Source organism: Pantherophis guttatus, chromosome 6 (assembly GCF_059756535.1).
Source record: "Pantherophis guttatus breed Tessera chromosome 6, ASM5975653v1, whole genome shotgun sequence".
In the NCBI taxonomy this organism is placed as follows: domain Eukaryota; kingdom Metazoa; phylum Chordata; class Lepidosauria; order Squamata; family Colubridae; genus Pantherophis; species Pantherophis guttatus.
This window is the reverse complement of record NC_142068.1, coordinates 58,515,001-58,538,617: the sequence shown is the minus strand read 5'-3', so window position 1 is coordinate 58,538,617 and position 23,617 is coordinate 58,515,001. Positions and strand designations below refer to the sequence as shown.

At 37.9% G+C, this 23,617-nt stretch overlaps 1 protein-coding gene and 1 long non-coding RNA gene across 7 annotated transcripts in view; one reads left to right on the top strand and one right to left on the bottom strand.

Moving 5' to 3' along the window:
• Positions 1-2,997, bottom strand: part of PLEKHA1 (pleckstrin homology domain containing A1) — a 41,589-nt gene extending 38,592 nt beyond the window's left edge. For 3 of the 6 annotated variants that reach the window (XM_034436381.3, XM_034436382.3, XM_034436379.3), the window contains exon 1: positions 2,450-2,997. The gene's annotated coding sequence lies outside the window, so the exon portion shown is untranslated. Of the gene's footprint in view, positions 1-2,206 lie in introns of all 6 variants that reach the window. The other 3 variants (XM_087872978.1, XM_034436380.3, XM_034436383.2) reach the window with 2 other exon arrangements.
• The window catches only part of LOC132709395 (uncharacterized), a 27,875-nt gene continuing 6,983 nt past the window's right edge, over positions 2,726-23,617 (top strand). The window contains exon 1 of the long non-coding RNA XR_015728671.1: positions 2,726-2,860. This is a non-coding gene — a long non-coding RNA (uncharacterized LOC132709395). The remainder of the gene's footprint in view (positions 2,861-23,617) is intronic.

Sequence of the window (23,617 nt, the reverse complement as noted above, 5' to 3'; positions counted from 1 at the left end):
TAATTATTTTGTAAATATAGAAATAGCTAAAATAGCAGGAAATAATTTGGTTTTAGGAAATACTTAATCAAGAATTCAGGAAGCTAATAATCTCTTCTTATACAAGCATTTATAGGGAGTAGTCAAGCTTCTTCCCTGAAAGGCAGATAGAACTTAATTTTACTCATAGCAGGGACAGAGCTGAATTAATGACATCTAGGCTTAATTGTACACTTCTCAATTAGTGCTAAAGGTTAAAATACTATCTTTGTAAAGATAAATCTTTATCTTTAAAAAAAGCAAACCATGTAAAGAAAAAGTTGCATTCAATTTAGCAATGTATATTTAAAATATATAAAAATCAGTTTTTATGTTAGTAAATGTTCTTAGCACATGCATAAAGCTAAGCCACATATTTTATAGTCGACAATTGCTGTTTTAAAACATCGTTGATTTTTATTATACATGCTTCAAAATAGGGTATTATCACAACATCGAGTCCATTTTTTTTTTGCAAAAATGGCTACTGATTTTAAAAGCAATCTGTGAATACTACCCAGAGCCATTTCACTATGAGATAGGCAGCAAATAAATTTAATAAATAAATATGGCCATAACTTTAAAGACTTTTGTAATCATGATCTGAACAATGAAAAATATTTTTTCAATACATTTCTCTTGAAAGTGTAGAAAAAAATATTTCCTTTCAACCAGCCATTTGAACTTATGTGAATTTATTTGTTAATCAAATTCATATAACCATCCATCTCTCCCCAAAGTGGACTCTGGACAGTGCATAATTTGCATGTCACATGGAATTACTCCACACAATACACCAATATTGAAGTTCGCAGTTGTTCAGAAAAAAATATATTTTTCATTTCGTACAGAATCACCTACACCAAAACACTGCAATTTTTAAAAAAGTTTAATAAATGTCAAAGTATCCTAGTTTACACTCTATAAGTATCAATAGTAGGCATAGCAACATTACTAACTGGGTCAAAAAAAAATACCAGACACAGAAGAAATACCTAATGTAACAAAAAAATCCACCAACAGTAGGCTTTTTCAGCCATTAAAAATGTACTCAAATCCAATGTGTCCTTTATTAGCTGTTCTAAGATTTCAGTTGGCTAGGACCTGTCGAAGTGCACAACTTCTGACAACTTAAGAGTTGCAAGCATTCATGCCCCCACCCATCCTTTAGGAACAAAAGCATGCAACCACAACTGAAATCACCCTTACAATTCAAGTTGGATAAGATCAGAGTCCCTTACCAGGTCACACTAAACATTAAAAAAAACCACTGAAGTTAACAAGAATGACTCCTCGACACAATCAGCCTTTTTGGCCACTAAGCAAGCTACACCATCTTAAAATATTTAGCAGTTTAATTACACCACGCAACTACAACATTTCCCTCCCAGGTAAAAAAGCCACTGAAAGCCCTAGTCAAAAAATAATAATATATAGGCATTCGTGCCAGAGGAAAACCAGGCATGCTACGCGACCAGGCCAAGCCTAATCATGCTTATTAAACAGGTAACTCTTCACACCCATTATTTCCCCCCCATTCATTCCTTACCTCCTAGTCCTCTCAGCAGCTTGCCTTTTCCCAACACCCACCCACCCAACTCAGGGCAGATGCGCTTATGCGGTCCACCGTACCCTGCACCTGAACTCCCAATGCACCCTGCTTCCCCAACTTTGGGGCTTCTCAGCTGCTGCTCCTGCTCCTCCTCAGAATAGAATAGAGCTGGAAGGGACCTTGGAGGTCTTCTAGTCCAGCCCCTTGCTCAATGGATGCAGAAGAAAGGGGCCGTCCATGGAAATTCTCAGATTCTTAAGGCACCAGAGCTGAAGAAGCTTCTTGGATGAGAAGCGAAACGTCTTCAGAGGAAAACCAGAAAGTCCAGTTGCCTCTTGGAAAAAAGGAAAAAAATAAAAATAAAAGCACCTTTGGGACCAAAAGGGGCTGCTGGCTCGATGGAGGACCTCCAAAAGCCCAGGCACTTTCTTTCCTTCAGGGGCCAGCCAAAGGCTTCCCAAAAATAATAATAAAATAAAAATGAAGACGACAAAGCCCCCTCCTTCTATTTCTGCTCAGCACCGGGGCGTTCAGCAGCGGCATGCTGCCTCTGAACATGGAGGCTCCATCCCGGCTGTTAAGGGTCCCCAGCACACCCCACCCCACCCGCAATCTTAACTTCTCTCTAAAACCGACCTTTCTCCATCCATGATGAGGCAAAGCGTCCATGGAACTGAACTCCTAAGAAAGGGGCGAGGAGGATGGCACGGAGGGGGGGGGGGAGAAAGAGCAGCTCGCCCCTATGGTGGAGCCTCCGGACCCCCCGAGAGTTAAAGCGGCTTCCCGAGCCTTCCCCCCCAACATCGGCTCTTTCCGCATCCCTCTCCAGCCCCGCTTCGGTTCTTCCCCCGCTTCCTTCGCTCCCCCACCCAGGCGTACCTTCGCCCGTTTCTCCCCCCGGCAAAGCCCTCCGCCTCCACCGGAGCGGCGCGATCCTCTGCGGGGCTCAGCAAATGGGCGGGAAGAGCCGGTTCGGCCCAGCTGGTCCTGGCTCCCGCGAAGCCTCCGGGGCAAGCAGAGCCGCCACTGCTTCGCTCCGTCCTCGGCGCCGTTCCGCCCTCTTTTCCCTCACAGCGCTTCGGCTTTCCTCCCCTTCCCTCCTCAAAAAAAGAAACTTTATGACATCGCTAAGCTACAGGAACGGCCTCCCTAACAGCAGTGCGCCTGCGCCGAGCTCGGAGACGCGGGCGAGCAAGATGGGGTTAAGGCACCAGGACTACAGATCCCATAAAGGCGCTAGGCCAGAAAGATAATAGGAAAACTAGCCGGCCTTCCGAGAAGCATCGTGGGGTATGTAGTCTAGAACGGATTCTCCGCGTCTCGCCATTCCTTTGAAGCGTTGCATGCTGGGAATTGTATGCTCCATTTCGCAGCCTCCAGATCTGAAGTTGCATGCTTGGACTTGCCATCTGTTCAGGCAGTGACCCTTCCCTGTACTTAGCGACTGCAGAAAAAAAACTCTTCTGATGTTAGGAAAGACACAGAGATCGCTATCTGCATGGCCCTTTTTGTGTATGAAACCCTATAGAAATCGTGCATAAAAAGGGATTCCTTGCACTAAACATTATTGGGATGTTGGATATTTTATCATCGGCAAAGGAAGGAAGGAAGGTTTTTAAAACAGCACTCATATCTTCCACCCACCCAAAATTTAGTGCTAACTATAGCATTTAAATCATGCTCAGTAAAAGCCAGCAATAGAGTAGGCGGTGAGTGGACAGGGAATTTCTAGAGAAGATACCATATGTGGGCAGGTGAGAATTGTACAGTTGCCTTTAAAATAACTTAACATTGAAGGGAAGGAAATATTTGCTGCTGTTGAGCAGATTGTCCCTGGTTGCTGTTGGATTTTAAATCATTTAAAAAACAGAACCAATCATATTAGAACCATGTGTGTACTTCCTGGCAAGCATTTGCAAATAAAGACAAATAATTCCTGGCAAGTATTTGCAAATAAAGACAAAGTGCACTAATTTAAAAAGATGGGTGATAAACTTTTTCAATAAACCTTTATTGTATAAATACATCCAATATTTATACTCAAATAATATTCATGATAAAGTCAACAAATAATTTATTTTTTAGATGTAAAAAGTTTTTTAAGTGTTTCTAGATTAATATTTTTTGATTCCTTTAATATTATTAATGCATGCTAAGCCATAATCAAACAATAAAAACATGATATAAGTTGCTAGTTTATAGATTCATGTTTACAGATCAAGGGTTACATGAACTGTGTGTTATGGCAAAGGATAGGCTTTATCCTTTATTATAATGAAAGTTTTTGTGTTAAATATGCTAGATCTAATAATATGTTAATTTTTTTTAAATGCTATTGATTACCATTTGCTACAATACTCATACACTTAGGCATTTCCTGGCATACTTTTTCTGAAAGACGATATTTATTCCTGACAATGAAAGCTCACAAAGTAAGATGCGGTAGGTGGTAGTTATGACCACAACTGGAATTATGTGAGTTGCAGAATTTCCGTTGCTAAGCGAGTTGGTTGTTAAGTGAGTTGCACCCAATTTTATGGGTTTTTTTTGCCATGGCTGTTAAGTGAATCACTCTAGTTATTAAGTAAATCATGCAGTTGTTAAATTTGGCTTCCCCCGTTGACTTTGTTTGTCAGAAGCCAACTGCAAATGGCGATCACATGATCCTGGGACACTGCAAAATTGCAAATACATGCCTTTTGCCTAACGCCCAAATTTTGATCATGTGATTGTGGAGATACTCTGATTCTAAGCATGAGGACCTGTTGTAAGTCACTTTTTTCAGTACCATGGTGTTATGACCCAGGTCACCTACGCAGAAGCAGGTTTCTGTAGAGTCCTTTATTGCTCTGTTAAATTTTACAACAGCCGGTAAGGCTCCACCCCAAACTTCCCTCAAGGCCATTCACACCCACAAAACAAAAGCCAGCAAGAAACAAAACCAATTTGCAAAGGCAGAGAGGAAGTCCAAAGAGAGAATGTAAGCTCACAGGGCAAGGTTCACAGGGCAAGGCAAGTCCATGAGGCAAAGGCATAAGGCAAGGCACAGGCAGAAACACGAGTCATGGCTAAGTTTTTCCCAAGGCCGGGAAAGTCCATGCCAAAGCAAACAATTGTTCCTGACAAAGACAACCTCCCCCAGCCTCTGCTTAAGTCAAGCCAGCTGTTCCTTGTGAGAAGGGGTAGGTGGCCTTCTCTCGAGCAGCCTTGCAGACCTCCTTTGAGCTTGCCTCCGCTGTACTCCCCATGCCCTTGGATCAGTGGGGGAGGCAGCTGTTCCTCATTATAGGGGATCTGCTGCCTCTCATCACTGCCTGTCTGCAGCCGATCCTCCCCTATATCTGTGAGGGCAGGCAGCTCTCTATACGGTTGACCATCTCCCCAATGCCTGAGGCACCTAGGACAGCTTCATCTTCAGCCCTGGCCTCTCCAAACATTCCAGAGGAGGTGCCATTCCCATTGGATGGTCCCATTGGGCCTCTTCCTCCTCCTCCTCCTCCTCCTCCTCCTCCTCCTCCTCCTCCTCCTCCTCCTCCTTCAAACTGGGATCCAATGACACATGGTAACTTTGAATAGTTGCTCGATACCCTATATCACTTTAGAGCTGCACAGAGAGATCTGCATAACCTCCAGATTGTTCCCTGTTTTTCCCATATTTGAACCAACTCTGATCATGTACTGTATTCTGGTACACATAGGGTTACCAGATGCTGGGCAAAAGGAGGCCATGTCCTCCTTTATTCCTCAGTACAGCAGGCGTAACCTTACAATCAAATATTGTCTCCGTTTTTTTAGTCTCTTCCTGAGCAGCTTTTCTTAGGGGCACAGTGCTTCCCTAATAAGTGTTAACCACAAGTTAACAAGCTCAGCTCTGTGCCTTTAATTAATTAAATAGTACCCTCCAGCCAGCTTGCACTGGTGCCTAAAATTGATAAGAGCTTAATCAGTTACAGATTGATGACTTTTGCCTCCTAACTGGCTCTAGCCTAATCCTGCCATAGAAAAACCAGTCTTTCTGATACTGGAAAAAAGAATTTCATATACATGTAGATCTAAGTACTTCTGGTTTGCAGTTTTTCACTGTAATTTTTGTCACAGTTGCCAAGAAAGTTAAACACCCATCCACCTAGATTTCCTCTTTTTCTTTGACTGTTCAGATATCTGGTAACCCAAGGTTCATGGTGCTTTACCTGGGGTTATGTATGCATCAGGCAATGGAGGAAGTTCCAGGGTACAATCGTCTTGCATTCCCCATGATGGTATTAAAATGCAATATATGGTATGTTTTGAAAATGTAATCTTGCAGCAAAAATACTTTAGTTTCAGTGGTTTGTTGATGTGAAAAATATGGAGAAGGCACTAAAATTAACTATATACCGTCCCCGCCTCCTGGCAAGGATGTGCCATCCATAAATGAAGATCTTACCCTGATATGGGATGCAAAGTGAGCTGGTACTTAAGTGTACCCATGACAAAGTAGGTTCAGCAGCCAGAAATCTAAGCCCTAAGAGCAATGAATCGCTTGTCCTTCATTATGTACAGTCAGTTGTGGCAATGCAAAATTATGTCTTCCAATAGCTTTTATCTCCCAGATCCTTTCTTGTATCCTGCCTCATCGTGCAACAAGTAATCAATGGAAAGGCTCTCTTGGTGCCCAAAAAACATAGAGACGGATAAATCAAGTTACATAATAGAGTTTGGAAATATTTGCTGAGAGACATCCAAAATTTGGTTGCTAATCTGCAACACATGGCATGAAATTTCAATGCATCAGTATTATTTCATGCGGTGAAGTTTTTAATAATATGTTTACAAATTAAGATAAAGTATCTCCTATATCTGTTACTATTGTTTTCTTTAATATTCAATAATTATTTTTCCTTTCTTTTCTTTTTCATATGTTAAAGTTTCCTAAGCAAAAAGGAAAGGCAATACATATGCCATGGTACCTGTAAATTACTTTGTGAAGTACCCCAATGAATATGTTCATTGAAATATGGAAATGATATAGGTAGTCAGGCTGCTTCTGTGTAGATTGGAAGGCCCCGCAAGCTTGCTTTCAGTTCACAGTGCAGGGAGTAAATGAGGAGAGAGAAAAAGGTTTGCATGGTTTATTTCCATCCCACTGGAAATAATAGCAGGGAATTAAGTCAGTCCAGCTGAAGGGTGGTGAGGTATGCAGCAGATTCATAGATCTTTCTAGTAATATGTTTTTTCTCCTCTGTCTTATTTTGAAAGATACAATGGTGGGAAGGAAAAGGGAGTTTGACATAGGACATTTCCTCCAAAATCAGATTTCTTTCTCAACCCTCAGTGCATCAGATAAAAACATTTTGGAATTACTATTGCTACAGTGGAATCTTTTTCTCTCACCTTCAGACAATCAGACAGTTACATACACATATTATCGTACTTTAGAGCCTTGGCAACATTAAGATGCCTGGAGTTAAACGTGCTGCCTGGGAAATTCTGAGAGTTGGAATTCATACAGTTTAAAAGTTTCCAAGGTTGGGAAACACTGCTTTGGAATATGAAACCATATAAATATTCCATAAATAGTTATTTTTAAAATGTCCAGTGGAAATTGATAGTTATTTTACTGGTCATGATCAGGTAAAACCAATAGATGGAGATGCTGAAAAAAGATAGAAATAAATACAATATTTTCTTTAATCAGATATTAAATTAATTTAGAATACCTCTACACAAACTTTCCATAATTATAAAATGATTTTAGTAAAAAACCTTTTAGTCTTCTTTAAATATAAAAAGTTAGCAAGGCATTGCTACAAATATTTGGAAATTCTGAGACATCAAAAACAAAAAATTCAACCCTATTATGGTTCCTTTCAAGACCAGTTATTGCTCTGACACATGAAACAATGTTTACAACCATCAAGTTTTGGTTTATTTTCTAGAATATTTAAAATCGGCCACGATGCATTAATTTTAAAACAGTCACTCTCATACACCCATGCTGAAACATTTATGCTTAAAATTTCTCAAGGATTTCCTGAATACTCAATTCTTACATATAAACACATCTTTGTTGCAAGCATAATTGTAGCGCATAAGGAAACAAAAGGGTAACCACTTCAACAATGAATGCAAAGTCAGCTGGAAACAACGGATTTTCATTATTAGCTACTTGCCTACCAAAGCTATGAAGGGTCACATGCTGTGTTTCTTTCTGTGTGGGCCTGCAGCTTTTCATAGACTCACAATTATTCATATAGTCCAAATCATTCTTCAGTAGGAGTCCCATAGCCAAGTCTCCTAGCACTATATGATGGGATGATTCATGAATAAAGGAAGAAAAAAAAAAAACTTCTGCCACAAAGCTTGTCTTTATTCTTCTGACAACAACACTTGCATTGATCATTTATATAAGAGAAACTCATGGTGGTTCTGATGCCTCTTGTTCACGATATTTTGCGAACCACCATTGATGTGTGATGCTATTAAATCTTATGTATCTCTTTGCTGCAGATATGTAGGACATTTTATCCAGTGATGGAATTCAAATTTTTTTACTACCGGTTCTGTGGGTGTGGCTTGGTGGGCATGGCTTGGTGGGCATGGCAGGGGAAGGATACTCCAAAATCTCCATTCCCACCCTACTCCAGGGGAAGGGTACTGCAAAATCCCCATTCCCTCCCCACTCTGAGGCCAGCCAGAGGTGGTATTTGCTGGTTCTCCGAACTACTCAAAATTTCCGCTACCAGTTCTCCAGAATCTGTCAGAACCTGCTGAATAGCACCCCTGATTTTATCCCTTATTTTATGCATTGTGGTTACAACTGATCCTGAATCCATAAATTCTTCATTTAGAAAATAAAAATCAAATACGGGTAGTCCTTGACTTACAACAATTCATTCAATGTCTATGGAGATTCTCAGGTCATGGTTGGCCCAAAGGTGCTTTTTTTTTTTCAAGAGGCAACTGGATTTTCTGGTTTTTCTTTGAAGATGTTTCGCTTCTCATCCAAGAAGCAGCTACTTCGAAGCAGTCTTGGGAAAATAAAAACACCTTCAGGACAACCATTTGTTTAGTGACCGTTCCAAGTTACAACAGCACTGAAAAAAGAAAAAAAACCCCATTTTTCTCACTTAACAACCCTTGCAGCATCCCTATGGTTACATTATCAAAATTCAGGCGCTTCGCAACTGGCTTGCATTTATAATGCCTGCACTGTCCCAGAGTCGTATGATCACCATTTGTCTCTTTCCCAGCCAGTTTCCAACAAGCAAAGTCATTAATCAGATTTAAGTAATGATTCACTTAATAATTGCAGTAATTCACTTAACAACTCTGGCAAAAAAGGTCATAAAAATGGGGCAAAACTCACTTAACAAATGCCTTCCTTAACAATGGAAATTTGGGCAACAGTCTACAAAGAAAATTTCTAAAAAATGTTTTATAGGTGGCAACTGTTACCAACAAGAATGGCAAAGATGTTCCAAAACTTATCTCCCAGATGTTGGAAATGTAAACAAATACCAGGTTCTTACTATCATATGTGGTGGACTCGTCCTATGGCAAAAAAATATTGGTTAAAAATAAAAATGTGTCTAGAAGAAATGATAAAACAACAAATAGATCTAAAACTAGAGATATTCTTGTTGGGTATTCTACTGGAGAAATATAATAAATACATATTTAATTTTACATGTGGTAACAGCAGCGAGAATTGTGTATGCACAAAACTGGAAAAATGAAAATATACCTTTAGAGGAAAATGTAGTAAAGAAAATACTAGAATGTGCTGAAATGTATAGATTAACATTGAAAATTAAGGATAAGGAGGAAACAATACTTTTTAACTTGGGAATTATTTTACCAATGGTTAGAAAATAGAAACAGAAGTTAGAAATTTAGAATTAAGGAGGATATGTAAATAAAAATGAAGTAAATGTGTAATTAAATAATGAACATTGAATAAGGAGGATAATGTAAACATTATGATTAATAGATTTGGACGATAATGGCTACAAAGGTGATGGTTGTATGATGTTTATAATGTTTGATATTATGGACTAATTATAGATAAAACCAAACAGAGCGTTTAATTAAATAACAGAAAATGCTTAATAAGGATATGTGAACAATATGGTGAATAGATTTTGAGAATAATAGTTATAGCTATTGTGTGTATAAGATTTATTATTTGAATTTAAAAGATATTATACTCAGTACACTGCCATTGTAGATATGGAAATTTTATATATAACAAAAGAAAATTATATAATATAAAATAATATTTTAAAAAAACCAATGGAAATTTAGGGCTCAGTTGCGTTCATAAATCAAGGACTACCTGTACTTCAAAACAGATACAGCTTGGTGAAAGTGCTTGTGAAAAAAAATGGTATCTTAAATCAGCAGTATCATGTGATTGTAAAAAAAAGATGGGATGTTATGCTGCATCAATAGAAGTACAGGTAGTCCTCAACTTACGACCACAATTGAGCCCAAAATTTCTGTTGATAAATAAGACATTTGTTAACTGAGTTTTGCCGCATTTTACAACCTTTCTTGCCTCGGTTGTTAAGTGAATCACTGCAGTTGGTAAGTTAGTAACCCAGTTGTTAAGTGAACCTGGTTTCCCCATTCACTTTGTCAGAAGGTCGCAAAAGGGGATCACATGACCCTGGGACTCAACAATAGTCATAAATATAAACCAGTTGCCAATCATCTGAATTTTGATCACATGATCATGGGAATGCTGCAAAGGTGGTAACTGTGAAAAACAGTCGTAAGTCCCTTTTTTCAGTGTCGTCGTAACTTTGAACAATCACTAAATGAACTGTAGTATATTGAGGACTACCTGTATAAGTTTCAAATCATGGAAAGGAATAGTTCCACTATATCCTACATTACTGACACCACAATGCCCATTGGTATCCAGTACTGGGTACCAAACATCAGAAGATATTCCACTATCTGAAACAAGTTATCTATTATCTCAGAGGGAATCCAACAATAATCAACATTATAGGAAGGCAGATTTTGGATGCCTCCAAGTAAGAGCAGTTGAAGAATGGAACCAATAATCCAGGAAGGGGCTTCCCTTCCTTTTGCTGACTGTGAGGGAGCAGAGGACGGGCATGCACTGTGAATGCTTTTGCTTGGATTTTTGCTCAGATTAGACATCTGGCCTCCGTCACCTAAGTGACAGCACCCACCTCTATGTACTGTATCTGTGTCTGATGCTGAAGTGAATGTTATCAATATCATCAGACGGAAGAAAGGATTGTCTCCAGATGAGCTTCAGGGATACATTAAAGATGTCAATTATTTTTTTCTTTTCTTTTAGCCCATAAATGACTACCTAGCTGTGCTGCCTGACTCATGATGTCTTGCTGCTATTTAAAAAGCCATTTCTTTTTGCACATAACCTATATTTAATTCTTAAGGCTAATTGTATGCGTTCTTTGCTGCAACCTTCCACTAAGGAGGGGAAAAATATGTAGCAGCATATTCACTTCTGCGGCTATATCCATCTATAGGAGTGCAGGCTGTACGCAATAAAAGCTGAAAATAGCCCCATCGTGCTTCCTTCCTCCATTGCTTGTTGTTTCCCCCAGTTTCTTTTTATTCCCTTTGTTTCTTTCCTGTTGTTCACAAATGATTATTACAATACACAACTCCAGTAGGAAGGGCACACATAGTAGCTCATTCACATACAAACAACTCTGACCTTTAGCTTAGCAAAGTTGTTTGTTTTTGATAGGAGGAGAGTTGCTATGTCACTCCAGGTAAAGGGTTGCCCTAATCTATTCTTTTCAAACAATGGCATTTCCTGAAGCCATTGGATCATCTTAAGTCAATGAATTTCTACTCTAGGTCAGCCTGTCGTTTTATTTAGGATTACTCAGACAACATAATCAGTTCAATTCAATAAATCATTTTCATGCCATATTTGTTGGTCACATCTGTTGCATATTTAACACAATCCCTTTGTATGCTTTATGAATGCCAAGAATGAACCAACTAAAGTTTACTACTGTTGCCATTCTGGGTCTTTGGTTTTTCCCATTTTTATTTTTCTGCTCAAAATGTCTGTAGCTATTGTGCTGTTTACAAATTGAGCCCTTATCCTTTTCTAGTGTAACAAAACCAACCAAGCCAGTTCTACCTAGGCAAAAAAAAAAAAGTAACAATGGTTTTCTTATTTCAATACTCAATCTGGAAATGTTTGTTCTTCTTTCTCCCACAGAAGCATAATTCCATGTGAAGGGAACTGTTCCTGAATAAATGATTTTGTAAAATCTTCTATGTAATGAATGCAATAATAAAATTTATCAATATATCGTTGAGCTAGAGAGCTTCTGCTCTCCTGTGGGTATCTATTTCAGTGTTGTTATTTTTATATACATCAAGTTTCTTTTTCAGAGACTTAGTTATGCTTTAGCCATAAGGGAATGAGAACGTTGTTTGATAACTACCTAACACAACAAAACAGTAATTCCAGCTGACAAAATTAATCTGCTCTGTACAAAATTGTAGTAGGCAAAAATCCTCTGTTCGGGTGTTGTGTAAAGCAGGGGTCCCCATCCTCCGGGCTGCAGCCCACCTACTGGGCCCTCTCCCCCCACCACTGCTTTGGAAAGCCAACTCTGGTGTTGGCAACTCTGGTGTAAAGCATCTGGCTAGTTCAGCCAATGTTAATGAGTATATTTAGCATTTAACTTCAAGATCATAAAGAAGTAAGTTCAGAGCCTAGACAATTTCCTTATATATTGGCTAGATCCAAGACATAGGCAAAGATTAGGCAAATCAATAATGCTTTTGTTTATACGCCACAAAAGTGCACTACTACTATTACTACTGCTACCACAAAAAGAAGGAAGAAAAATGCTTACCTAACAACATCCCAAAAGAGAGTACACATGAACTCTCACCAAGTCTCCTCTCTACAATGAACTCGGAATCTATTCGGAAGCTCAAGATCTTATTTAAGCAGGTTGTCGGTAACTGGCTTAAGCTAGGCTTGTTATATTAACCTGGACAAGTGCTTGGTAATTCTTTCCTTCCTTGGTGTTTCCTATACATTCTTTTCCACAATAGATTTCTTTTGATAGTTCGTGATTTGTTTAAATCAGTATAAAAGATTTCAGAGATGACCTTAATGAAAGTATGAAAGACTCACTAAAACCTATAGGAAGGATCTTATAGATCATCCAGTCGAGAAACTGAGGCAAGCATGAAAAACGAAACTCAAAATTATCCTTTCTTGAGTTTAATACTTGGGTTTTGTATAAGATGGGACAGAAAGAAACATGAATAGGGGTTTCAAGCTTATGTTACATTGATGTACCCCAGAACAGTAAAGTAGTGTCTTGGAATTCCTGTGGGGGATAATTTGGCCCAACTCAGCCCTGGGTCTAGTTAGTTCAAAATAGAATTTCCATTTCCAAAACTCCATGGCTATATAGCTCCGTCTTTGTGTGTCAGAACTGGCACAGAGTTTTATAAGTTCTTTAGTTCTGAACTTTGGACAGGAACATCCTAAGGATCTTTCTTTCTGTTTTCCTAGAGCGAGGCTAAGGGAAGATATGCCGGGTAAGAAGATTAGAACTTTCCAAAAGACAACTAGTGCAGTGTTTCTCAACCTTGGCATATTTAGAATGGCTGGACAAGGAATTCTGGGAACTGATGTCCACACATTTAGGTGCCAGAAGGTTCAGCCTTACTGGTGCAGGTCTATGGAGTTTTTGAGTGAGATGTAATGTATTCTTCTCCAACATCATAACAAATCTATCTGAAAGTTGGCCAGGCTACAGAACATCTGCAAGGTTAATGTTGATGGTAGTTATTGTCAGCATAAGATTAGCGCTTCTCCCAATGAAATCAATAGGAAAACTTTTAAAACTAAATAAAAAGTAAAAAAAAGGAATAAAATAAAATAAATAAAAATTAACCAAATGTAATTTGAATAAAAAGAAAATAGATTCTTTTTGTATACTTCTTTTTATTGGCTCTTCAATTTATTATAAAAAGTGGGTATATAAGAAAAGAACATTTGGCATACAGTACAGTACTTCAGACAAACATCCGAAGTGCCTTCCTAAACAAATATATTTTTATTGATAAAGTTGTATTTTTTTAAAAAAAATACAACTTTATCAATAAAAATATATTTGTTTAGGAAGGCACTTCGGATGGCTGCAATTGTACATGAAGAATTGTACCAAGATACACTTGTCTTTACAATAAATATGACTCACAGAAGGTGATTCATGTAGAAAATGAGTTCAATTTAGCAGTGTTATTTTGGTGACAAATTATGGATATGCTTTAAGCCTTAAAACTGCAATCCAATGCAAGTTTACTCAAAAATAAAAATAAATAAATAAATCCCACTATATTATGGAAAAGAGGGAGGGTCAAAACTGCAATATGAGTGACTTTTGAGTAAGCATAAACAGAAATATGCAACTTGATTGCAATTTTATACCACTTACATCAGGGGTGTCAAACAAACAGCCCGGATCCAGCCCATGAAAGGCCCGGATTTGTCCCATGGGGCTGTTCCAGAGATGGCGAGGGACTGGCCTGTGCTTCCCTGGCCTACCCCGCCCCCACCCACCCAGTCGGCAGCGACAACCTGGGCATTCCCACCCCCGAGGGCAAACAAAATCCTGATACAGCCATGAAAGTAAGTAAGGTCAAATTAAGATTTACTTGAGAGTAAATAAGTTGTTCAAGTGCTAGAAGAAATAGCTGAATGGAAATAAGTGGGGTGGGAGAGGAGTTGAAGCACGTCTGAACAATGTGGTAGAAATGTGAGCTGTAGCTGCTCCTGTTGCTGAACATGACTTGTCAGTCAGATCTTCTAATAAACTATTTAAACAGATTTTTGTCTATTTTGCATGAAAACTCAACACCATATGGACTTTTAAAACTTTTTTTAAGGAAACATCCTGCATCTTGCAATCTTCCCCAACTAGCCATTCTCTTCTGGAACTTGGCTGCAATTTTCAGAAGTTCCAATCAGACTTGCTGTCTGGAATTAAAAGAGTTGCAGTATCAAATCATCTGGACGGTGTCTGTTGCTGATATGCTACATTTCAAGGGTAGGCAATCTGATTCTTTGATCCCCAGATGTTTGCTGTACAACCTAAGCAATGACTTGCTATTGAAGCCTAAACATCTGGAGGTTGCAAGATGGGTATTTTTTGCTTCTATTTTTCAGAGCCCTGGTGGTTAAGTATTGCAGGCTAATGCTGCCCACATCCGGCAGTTCGATCCTGACAGGGCTCAAAGTTGACTCAGCCTTTCAACTTTCTGAAGTTGGTAAATTGAGGACCCAGATTGTTGATTATTATACAAATAATGCTGACATTGTGAACCACCCAGAGAGTGCTGTAAAGTAGTATGAGGCAATATATAAGTCCAAATGGTATTTGCTATTGCTATTACAAATTAGAAAATAAATGGCTACCACTAGAAAAGTAAAAAAAAAAAAATTACTGAATGTAGGAGAGGATTATTTACAGAGGGACAACAAATAAAAGGAATCACACCAGAGATTTTACAAAGGATGTTTGAAGAACATGGAGAAGGATGTTGCAGCATCAGCAATTAAATTAGTGACTGCATTAGTCAAAACACTTGAAGGGACAATGGTAGAAATATTTATAAATGTGAAATCATAGAATTAAATAATTGAAGAATTTGGAATACAGATGAGTGAAGATATTTTTGGAAAACAAGACAGAAATAATTATTATGATATGGAAAAATATTTTTCCTGCCATCTGGAACAAGCTCCCCCTGGAGATACGGAGGATCCCGGATTTGCGCACTTTCCGCTGTGCCCTCAAAACATTCTTATTCCAGCAGGCTGGTCTGGCCTAAACTCCCTTTTAAATTGTTTTAAATTTGTTTTATAAATTGGAGTGTTTTAAATTTGTTTGTGGGCCAAAGTGTTTAATGTATTTTTAAATGGTTTTTTAACGTTTGTATTATGTGTATTTTATCTCTTGGCTGTTCACCGCCCTGAGTCCTTCGGGAGTAGGGCGGTATATAAATTTAATAAATAAATAAACAAACAAACAAACAAATAAATAAATTTAAACAATGTGGCACTACTGGAGTTAAGAGTTAAAGAATTGTGTTTAAGAGAAAGTTGATGAATATATTAAAGAGATGAATATATTAAAGATGAATGTTAACCAGGTTTCTGGAATGGGATGAAAAAGATAACAGATGCAGAAGTGGACAAACAGTATAGAATTAATACAAAGTGTGCAAAATTAAGAAATGTACCAAGAAATATGTCACTGTGAGTTGGGCCAGATAAATTTTCTTAATAAATAAATAAAATATAATTGTGCACTTTGTCAGAAAGAAGACCAGAGATCAGGTTCTAAAACAACAATACTAAGTTAATAATAAATAAATCGGAAGTAATTTTGCATTGGGAAATTCTGTACCTATTAGAATATTGCGCAAGGAAAAAGACTATAACTGAACAGAACAAAATACAATTCCACTAAGGCAAACCGGAAGGAGTGGTTTAAACTTTCAAGCAACAAGATAACAACTTCAGTTCAAAATGCAAGAGATTTTATGAAAAATTCGAAGAGGAAATGGCTTATTCCAGTTAATAAGATGTTGTGTCGTCTTGTCTTCTCCAGCTACAGTCTGCATGCATTTGTGAATTATTCCATACCAAGAGAACTACCAACATACAAATACTGAATTCTGAAGCTTCAACCACAGGCTTTACAAAGAAATAGTTTGATTTCCAGGCATCTACATGCGAAGTTGGCTAATAATAGCTTTGCCTTTTCTACCTACCTTTTCCATATCATAATGCTGAAACATCATAGTGCTTTTATGATAGCTCAGTTTCCTTCAATGCTAATGAAAGATAGAGATCAGAGAATATAATTTGAGTGATGTCTCTGTCCTTGTGAATCATGTTTATTCAGCCAACCTTATAATGTTTTTGTGGAACACTTTTTGTTTGTTTGATTTTGGCTTTTTGATGCATTTGAGTCAGTCTTGAGTCCTGGTGGTTACTTTTTCACATACTTTCAGGGCAGAGGATCTAAGTGTTATTTTTCTTATTTCCCATTTAATCAGAGATTGAAGAACTCTGAAACTATGGCAAAGTTTTGCATTGTAACTTGCCTTGCTGATTCCCCTTGGATTAGCAAGATTTTATGTACTCAACTTTTGGTAAAGGTGTCAAATATCTTTATTATGGTCTTTGACCAGCCTTTACAAGACTACAGTAGAAAGAAATAGTTTGACTCAAAAATTTGTTATTGGGGAAGAAAAAAATAATAGGACAATAAAAGAACATACCTAATTAAAAGATTTCTGCAGTTGTATAACTTGAAGATATTCAGCCAACTGATATGTGAGGTTAGCATCCCTTAAAAAATAATAAACATAAACTTTATGTATGTGGTCTGCAAAACACAACCAAAAACTTCTTTTGAAACTTTATACACTATTACAAACTCATGGTAGCTGAATCATAATTGTCACTGTATAGTTTTAGGGCTAACATATATGAAGGTGATCTACTTTGCCTATTTGCATGGAACCAGTTGCAACATGCGTGGACAACATGCAGAAATATAGTTATGATCCAATCATTAATTATTCTCTAGTGCAATTTCAATAAATGGTTTAATACAGACTGGGTAAGCATATTTTATGAATCTGGGAACTCAGGGACTGGGAAATTTTATGGCCACTCAGTATCCAAATTATATTATAATTCAAGACAGGATAGAATCATAGAAAACTGACAGCAGAAAAAGACAGACTGCCCATTGAAACTGCCCTTTAATTTTTTTTGTTTCTTTTAATGTATTTATGTATTATTTTTATATTATTTTTAATTTTAATTTTTTGTCAGATGATAGACGTGTTTATTCCAAGCGTGTTTAAACTCAGTTACTTATAATAATAAGTGCTATGTATGAAGTAATATCAGGGGACATGGCTTTTCATGAGGTTTGACGTTTAGTGGGGCTGTTATGTCACACAGCCCTAATCCTTGGATGTTGCACATCTATTAGGTTAATTCCATTCATTCTTAGCAACAGGAATCTGAAGTATAGCAGAAACATTTTGGTTACAATGTCTGCCATGCACAATCAAAATTAGAAGGTTGGTATGAGGAAATTATATCTGATAGTCAATTCATCCTCTTTTATTCTTTCTCCAATTTATTGCATTGCAATTGTACAAACATACAGTTGACCTAGACATTTACCCGTGTTCTTCAATTAAGGTATACTGCATCTTTTGTATCTTGAGCTGCATTTAAACACTGCTTGAAAAATCACTTGCCTGAGACTTCCTGTCTGGTTTCCGGTGCCGCCAGACGGTCCTCTGCGACCGCCGCCCCGTTGCCTGTAAAAGAGCCGCCTTTACATCTGAAAGGCGGCTCGAAAAACTCCATTTCCTGATGGAAATGTGAGTCTGAGCGGGTGGGGGTGGGTAGAGCCCTCTGCGAAGTCCCCAGAGTCTTTTTAAACTCTTGGGGACGAGCAGGTTGGCGCTCCCCCTTTTTCCCTCGCCGCCGCTCCAGGCATCGGGTGCACTATGCACTTTTGCATAGCCAGGCGCTGGAACCGGACTAATCAATCAACTTAACAGATGGATCTACTAAAAAAAAATATGAGATTTGGATTTGGATTTGGGACCCTAAACCGCAAGTATTCTTAATGAATTTACAAGCATTTTAAAGTGAAGAGAAGGAAAAAAAAAAGTTTTAAAATGGCCGCGGAGGCTTGGGAAGTAGAAGAAAGAAGAGTCTTTTTATAACAGATACAAAGTTGCGGAATATACAGCGCTGGCTACAATTTGAAACAACAATAGTTATTTTAGGTTCCTCTCTTCCTGGTGATTACTTGATCTTGTTTGGGGGGTAAAAGAGAAAAGTCTGCTGGAAGGATGGCGTTAATAAAAGCTGACAGACAAGAAAGGGGGGGGTGCTCCCCCACTCTCTGAGCCTACAGACTCTGCAGAATGGTTGTAATTTAAAAGAATTTATTCAGGAGGAAATGGCAAAATATTATGAAACTGTGAATCAGAAATTTGAAAATTTAAGGCAGGAAATTAAAGAAATGATACAACTAAAGTATGATAATTTGCAACAAAAGATTGTAACAGTGACTAATGGTTTTTCAGAAATTGCGATAAAGTTGGATACAAATATTAAATTGCTAGAGTCTAAAATGGAGAAAATTGATAACTTGGACAATAAAATATTAAGAATTGAAAAGGACTTAGCAAATATTCGAGGTAATAGCTTAGAAGTAAAGTCTAAAGAAGAAGCTGGTCACGAGACTTATAATCTAGAAGATATAAAGCAAGGAATTGAAAGAGAGGCTGTAATGTTGCAATACAGGATCACAGAATTTGCGATCAGAATTAGAGGCTTACAGGAAAATAATAGTGATGACTTAAGAAAAACATCTGCTCAAGTTTTGGCTGGGATCTTAAAGATTCATCACGGGGACGTAATCAGTAAAATTGATAAGGCTTACAGAGTGGATTCCTGGATTGCCAAGCAAAGGCAATTGCCTAGAGATGTGGTAATTTACTTTACAGAAAAAGAGATAAGAAATGATATTCTGCAAAAATCCTTTAACTCTACTTTACAACTGAATGGGAGAAAAATTTGGATATATAAGGAATTGCCGCCTAAGATCTTAAGAGATAGAAAGAAATTTGGGCCCTTGGTGACTGAGTTAAGAAGACAGAATATCTTATACAGGTGGGATGTCCCAGTGGGTATAATATTGAGATATCAAGGAGTAAGATATCAGTTAAATACTCTTGAAAAAGCGGAAGAATTCTATTATAAGGTACTTAAAAAGCAAAATCAACAAGAGATAGAAACCCAAGAAAAGCAGAAGGAGATGGAAATAACGAAGAAACAACAAATTAAAGAGGTCTCCATAGATGAGCCGCTTTTGGATCCTCTTTCAGAGGCCTCAGCTGGATTATCTAATATAAGAGAGGCGGTTCCGGACCCTAATGCAATGATTTGTCAAGCCACAAACGAGCATGTAAGTCAATCAGCTGATATACAATTTACAGAACCAGAAAGATCTCAGCCACAGATGCAAACCCAACAGGATCAAGCTACTCTTCAGCAAAACCAAATAGTTGATACACAATCTACAGAAAGGAGTTTAGGATGGAGATCCAACCCACAAGAAGTTAAGAAAAGAAGAAGTAGGTCTCACAAACATAAAATTTTTTTAAATTAAACAACAGTGTAATGCCAGTTACTTATGAGAGGACTGAATATATAAAAAGATAATGGGCAAAATATTGGCTTATTTTATCCTGAGGAGAGTGGCAGATCTCTGCAGTGCTGAATTATTGGGTGTGAAAAAGGCCTTAAACCAAATGGTTGGAAATATCTTGTTTGTTTTTTGGAGTTCCGGATAAATACGTGTATGCTGAGCTATATGGCAAGAGACTTATTGGATTGGGGCACGCAGAAGATCTGGTTGTTACCCTATTATGATGGTTGGAACCAATTATCTGGATCAAAGACACCTCCATAAACATTATATGGAATATAATTATAAAGTCACTCAGGTGGTTGTCGGGGTTTTTTCTTTTCCAATATGAAGATATTTGTTGCTGATGGGGGCAGATGGTAACTGAAGATATCGAAAATACTGTTGGAATAAGGATGCGATGTTACCCTAACATGGGTGGAGTTCATCATCCAGTTGAAAGATATTCCAGAAGATGCTATATGGATTATAAGTTTAAAGTGTTTTTTTTTTTTTTAGGATCTTATTTACATAAGGGAATATTTTTCTAGGGGATTGGGTAGAAGAATAAAGATATTAAGAATAATTATGGTAATTCTGTAGGAAAGTGGGTGGAGAAAGGTTAGGTTATGGATTGTTTATTTTAAAGAAATGTTTAGATGTGAATATTTGTAATGAAGGGGGGAAACGAAATGGCTACTGGAACTGAATAAGTGTTAAATTAGGACTTTTTGAATACTTAGAATAGAAGTATGTTTTGAAATGTTATATTGTCTGAGGGGTAGTAAAAGGGTAGACTACGAGTAGAAATTGTTAAATTGGGAGATATAATAATATTATTACTTTAAATCAGGAGTTATTAGATAATGTTATAATAGAATGTCATTTTGAAATGCTTATTATAGCATAGTATACGGGGGTATGATAATCTTATTAAAATGAAAGGGTCAGTATATGGAGATTGAGTATGTGGATAGTAAAGTATGATATAATCTGTTATGAACTTGGGTTTTACTATGAGGAAGTCAAGGGGAGGGGGGGTGGGGGGGGAGGAGGGGGGAAAAAGGGGGAAAAATCTGTATTTGAAAAACTTTTTCAATAAAAAAAAAATCACTTGCCTCTGGAAGAAAATATAGCTGTAAGATTATTAATTGAAGGCTGAAAGAAAAGAAAATATTACTCCAGCACTTAAGGGACTGAGTAAAGTAGCCTCCTGATCTGGTTAAAGGTCTATAGAGATTGATCAGCCTCCTTATCTGGTTCTGAATACCTATCCATAGGCTAGTGTTTACCGTCAAGGACTTACACAGTATGGAATCTTAAAAGAATAATTTTCTCATTTCAATCACCTCAGTGCTTTGATCTGCTTCAGAGGGCTCTTACAGAATAAATTTACAATACTGGGCTGTCTTTCTTGGGGCGCTCATCTGATCTGATTTCATTTTTCCATGTGAAAAATGTAAAGAGATTTTACTTCTCTTTGGGTTATTTTCCTGTTATGGTTCTCTTTTCTACTGTCCGACCAAAGTTTTTAAAACAGTCAACAGCATGCTATTTTTTTTTTTATTGCATGGCTTGTAAACCAGCTGAATGTTATTTCTCTCCACATCTTGTCTAAGAATAGAATTGTTAACTGAAATAGTCCAGGATTTGTTTGGTGGGTTGTTTTTTTTTTTTTTTTGGTCAAAACGTTTGGAGACTTTTCTTCACCTTCCATAAGGCTGATTTTATAGCACCCACATTTTTTCAAATGGTTTGGTGGTGGTGGTGGTGGTGGGTGTTTTTGGTGAAGCTTTGGCGTTCTCCCTAAACTCTTTGTTTGCAAATACAGAAAGATTCTCCCGCCCTCCTCCTCCTCCTCCCAGGCGCAGGAGTTGCATCATGCTTCCTGTATTTAACTTTGCTGACATGTTGACCATGTTTCCTGTAACACCCACGTTTTGACTCCATGGGTATTTTTATTATTGTTACCTGATACAAATCATGATCCTGACCTTTGTATTTCTTGGTGTGTAGGTGTTTTGCTGACAGGACCAAGGTGAAAGTCAAGGACGAAAGCAAATGATTTTTGCAAGAGTTAGGATTCTACTTCTTTCTCTTTTCTCCTTTTGCTACTTTGAATTTTTAGGGTAACTTCATTTTTTTTTTAAAAAAAATGTCATTTGTTTTGTTGTTGTGTTAGTGTTGATTTTGTTTTGTTTTGTTTTTTTAAAAAGGTTAGCCTGTTTTGTGGCTAACCAGCAATGCCATCCCTCTTCAGTACTTCACAAATACAAATTAAGTGGCTGGATTTAACATAATATGCTAGCTTGCTTTAGTCAACAAGCCATAATTAAGCATGATGTGTGTATCAAACCACTAGTTGTGCTAATTGGTCATTAGCTAACCCTGTCCTCCACTGAAGAGAAAGTGAGTTTTGTATATCCTGCACATTTATCAATTGTAGTATATAATGCTTTGCTTAACCATCATTTATCAGCTTCTATTAGACAGGTTCATGGAGTACATTAAACCAAAAATAATTATATGCCCATCCACAAAAGTTTATATAATATAGGAAATTAAAATCACATCAATCATGATTTATTGTAAGCCCTAATTTTATGCATACTTTTTCATGGTGTTTGATGCTATCAGAAATTCTTTGTTGCCCTCAGATCTCTTTCATTAGCCAGCTTGGCTTGGTTTAGTTCGGTTTGGCTTTTGGGAGGGGGGGGTGGAGGGGAAGGTGCCTTGTTACTTTGCAAAGCAGCTTTGAAGGAGTCTTTTCCATCAACTGTCATTAAAGAAAAGGCCCAGCAGCAAGAATGTGCTTCCTGTTTCCTGGATGCCCATCTATCTTGCCCACATGCAAACACTGTGCAGAAGATTTGAAAGCTTATTCATGAAGTATGTAAGAGATGGATATGCCTGAACTTTCCACAGCTGTAGGCACTTTCTGCCTTCTCATTTCACATATTGTTTCAGAACTTGCCAAACGGGGAGGGGACATTCAAACATACAAGATCTTGAAAATTGAAGTTGCTTTACAATTTGCTAATTGGACAAAGGAGACTATTTGCCTAACTATTCAGTAAATGTAGACTATATTTATCTGTAAGGCAGTTTATTAATAATAGGGCATGCTCATTCTGTATTATGGGATTTAATTAAATTTGCTTTTTGTGCTTCATCATTGAGAGAGTAAAATTAAAAAAAAAAAAAATACCGGTAGTCCTCAGCCTAGGACCATTGGTTCAGCAATCGTTTGAAATTATAGTGGCGCTGAATAAAGGTGGTTATGACTAGTCCTCAGAGTTCTATCCACCCCACACCCTGGTGCTCATGTGATCATAATCCGAGTGTTTGGCAACCAGTTGACCCTTACCACAGTTTGCCAAGTACCCCATGATCACATGATCCTCATTTGCAACCTCCCCTGTCGATTTCCCAAGAAAGCTAATGAGGAAGCCAATAGGGAAGGTTGCAACTTGCTGGGTAAATCTCTCCCACCTGCACAATCTGCTCCAGCCCCTTTGCGCTTCTGCTAAGCCGGCAACTCATACACCCCCCCCAATCTTTCCTTGCACTCTCGAATATTCTCCCTCTCTTTTGCACTTTGTATACCCTCCCTACTCTCTCCCATCTCCCCCACATGTACCTCCTAGCTCCCTTTGCCACCTAGCTGCAGTCACTACTTGTCTAACTGGCCTGGGACTTGCAACCTCCTGCTGGCTTCCCCGTTGATTTTGGTTGCGGGAAGCCGGAAGGAAGTTGCCTCACCCAACAATCATGGGAT